This window comes from Tupaia chinensis, unplaced genomic scaffold (genome assembly GCF_000334495.1).
Source record: "Tupaia chinensis unplaced genomic scaffold, TupChi_1.0 Scaffold144962_1, whole genome shotgun sequence".
NCBI classification, from domain to species: Eukaryota; Metazoa; Chordata; class Mammalia; order Scandentia; family Tupaiidae; genus Tupaia; species Tupaia belangeri.
In genome coordinates, this window is record NW_006204822.1 from 54,134 (window position 1) to 58,187 (window position 4,054).

Below are 4,054 nucleotides of genomic sequence, written 5' to 3' on the forward strand. Positions count from 1 at the left end.
GAGGAATTTATGCCATATACCTCTCCATGCCTACAGTATGACAATGCCTCCTCTGATAGCATTCTTATCCCTTCAGAAGTTATTATTCTTATTTTTAACAAATAGAAACTCTTGGGAGCTTTTTGGTTTTATGTTTATTTCTTTATTTTTAATTTGGTCAGAGAGAGACCCAGAGAGAGAGACAGAGAAGGCAAGCCTCCAGGTCCAGGACTTGAACCATAGTCGGCCATGTAGGAGTCCAGTGCCTTAACCACCACACCACCTATGGGCCCCTGAAACTCTTGATTTTGATAAGGCAATAGCAAACATGGAAGTTGAAAGAAAATAGTAAATCAGGCATTTAAAAACTTTAAGTCAGCATAATTTGTATTCCATACTTTGTTCCCTCAAAAAAAAATGAATGTGTTTCCTGACTTCATTTGAAACGCAAATTGGAGGAATTGGAGGAGGAAAGGGTGCATCAAATAGTTTCTATGCTTGCACTCAGAGCAAAGTCACTCCACGATAGCCTGAGTGCTTTGAACAACCTAGCTTTAATGTTTCTACCCTTGAATCCTTAATCAAATAGATTGCCTCATCAGAAAGATTTTTTTGAACACTTGCTTAAAATTTAATTTTCCTTTAACAAAGCAAACTCCCACATTTTTCCCAAATATGTTTCATGCTCTGCATGGTACTTAAAACCTTTGATAGGAATCACATTCTCTTTTTATGTTACTACATAAACATGTATTTTTCTCTCATGTCTGAGAGAAAAATTTTTTGTCATGTCTCTCATTATCTCTTTTCTCACTATCTCTTATTTGTCTATTCTTTGAAATTCTTTTTGTATATATCCATATTCTTTTCTAGCTTTTTTTTTTTTTTTTAGAAAAAGATTTTTGCTATAGGGCATGTGCACTTGCCAGAGAGACAGAGAGAAAGACTGAGAAATCATCTCCCAGGGGAAATGGCCACATCATAATCTCTTCTCCTTCATTCCTCTCTTGAAATTTTGGGCATGCTCATACATGCACCTGGCAGGAGTTTCAAGCCACTGGGTCTGGAACTTAATCCATGGTCCACCACGTGGGAGCCCAACACCTTGACCACCACACCATCTGCTGGTCTCAACATATCCATATTCTAAGACATTGAACAGCCAAATCTACTGAAATAAGCACAATTACCAGGCTCTTACATTTATTATATCTTTTACATCAATTTAAACCCACTAACTACTTTTTGTAGTAACTTGAACATCCTTTCAAACCTAAAATTTTAAAAATAATTCATTCATGATGATAGTGTGAAAGCCAGAGAAATTTAAATATCACCCTTCATTGCCCTCAACTGCTTTGTGTCTGTCTGAATTTCCCCTGACAAAGAGTAAAAAAGATTTTTTTTCAAGATTATGATTATGGCTATGATTCATAAAATAAAACTTATATTCTCTAAATAACAGTTTTTCAATTTTATAGGAACTATAAAGTGAATGTGCTCAACCTTGTATGATGTTAAAAAAGCAATTACAGTTTTTGAACGTTTGTACTAATTATTGCAATGAATCCAGTTGAGCTCACATGTTTTTCATTATATTTATGTCTCTATGAAATTTTTATTGGAACCACCATGTCATTAATTTGGGGTCCCACAATTTATTTTAACTTTTCTTTATATTTCACTATAAATATTGTGTAAATAATCATCTAAAACATTTTACTTCTTTTCACTTATTTCCTAGGATAGGTTTTCAGAAAGGAGGCCACTGTATTAAAAGGTGTTTATAATTTTAAAATTATTGACATTTCTCTAAAATTTAGTTTATGTCATCAGAAACCAAGTCCTTCTTTTTTTTTTTTTTCAGAGACTTTTTTTTGCTGTTAGGGCACATGTGCTTGCCAGAAAGATAGAGACAGAGAGAAAGTGAGAAATCATCCCCCAGAGAGAATGGCCATGCCATAATCCCTTCTCCTCTATTCTCCTCCTGGGGTCTTGATAGACACGTGACTGGTGTGTTTCAAGCCACCAGGTCTGGGACTCAAACTGCAGTCAGCCATGTGACAGTCTAGCAATAAAACCACTACACCATCTGCTGGCCCCCAGGAAACTAGTCTTACCCTCTGGGATCTGTCATTACTGAAGAGAGAGCCATGGAGAGGCTCATAAATCACTGTACCCAGAGTAAAAGATGGAGCAACAGAGAAGCTGTGTTAGCCAAGGGAGGTGTTTCTCTTTAAAGGCTTCTATTGCTTCATGTAAGACCTACAACTTGAGGAGCAAAGACTGTCACCCTCTTAGAAGGGTAGAGGTAGCCCTGAAAATAGCAGGTATAATACAAATCCTATGGAATTAAAAGAATAAAAATAATATGAGGCTATGCTTTTTAGATGATAACTTTTTCTATAATATCTGAATGAAGATTTAAATATAACATGAAAGAGAATAAAATTTTTAAACTTTGTGAAATGTGTCATCTGAGAACTAATAATAAAATCTTCTGGGGTTTAATGCATTTCCTATATTGATTGCAGTTCAAATATTAATGCACTTGCTACAGACTTTGAAAAATATTTTAATTCATGACTACAGATGATTATAAAATGTGTAACACACAAATCAGGTGTTTTAGTGAGTGTTCCTAACAGAGATACCTGAGATGAGATGATTTGTAACTAAATAGAGCTTTATAGACTCACCTCTATTTAGTGCAAGTTCTGAGGGCATTACAATAGGGCAGAGGGTAGGATTTTTTTTTTTTTTAAGTTTTTGTCATCAGGTGCCTGTGTTCACCAGAGAGACAGAGAGAGTGAAAATGAGAAATCCCCTCTCCATGAGAATGGTCACACCACAATCCCGTCTCTATTCTCCTCTTGGAATTTTGAGCATGCATGTACATGTGTCCTGTGTGAGTTTCATGCAGCCAAGTCTGGGACCTGAACCATGGTCAGCCATGTACAAGTCCAGCACCCCAATACCATGCCATTTGCTGGCCCAACCCAGGGCAGAGCCTTAAGCAGAGCAGCTCTCCCTACATTTCTGCCTCTCTTGGTCTTCTCTCTCCTTCTATAACCTACCAGAGCACAGCCATTAAACAAGGCCCTAATGACCTTATCATAGCCAAAGCCCACCCTGGGACACCAGGAAGGAATTAAGTTTTTACTTAACACTTTGACAATACAACCAAGTCCCAGTACATGGACCGCCAACTCTTTATTCAACCCATAATATCAGGAATAATCATCGACACAAAGCAAACCAGCAAATAACTGAACCAATCTATGTTTCTGTTTATTGGTTTCATGGTAATTATTCAGTTAAGGATTCTGTGCTTTGACAACAAATATTAAGAAATGGAGCTGGTGGATAGTGGTGCAGTGGCAGTCACCCTCCGAGAAGGTGACCATGAGAAGGATCCGGGGTCATGGCTGTAAACCATCCGGAGCACTGCAGCCATGGGAGTGCCCATGACTGGGGGCTGGCTGAAGCAGCAGGTGGATTGAGGCATTGAGATCCTGTTAGAAGAACAGTATCTCTGTCACTGGTGCTCATGGAAGAAACAAGTGAACTTTAAAGAAAAAATAAAATAAAAAGAAACGGGATCTAAATAGATACCATTGATGCTGATCTCAATATGTGTGTGTTTAGACTAAATCCTAAAAGTTTGAAAAATATGATGGAAATAAAATGTAATCAATGTTCAACATGTTATAAGCATTTCAAATGTTATTTGCTGTAGAGATAGCATTATTTAATCATCCTGTATGTTGATGCGTAATAATACAGGAACAGTATCTCTTCCTATCCCATTACTATTATAACACTCTCCACATATTCATGTCATCACAATTTTCATTCACCACTGCTTACAGAGCACAAGCTGAGAGTTGGAAATTCATGTGAATGAATGTTCATATATAAACACCCAAGGCAGTGAGTCAGGTCATCCAAGGTCATACAAAACAACCAAGCAAGGATCAGCAGGTGGTTTGGTGGTTAAGGTACTAGATCCCACATGATTGATTTTGCAGTTCAAATCCTGAACTTGGTGGTTTGAAAAATCACACTGGGCATG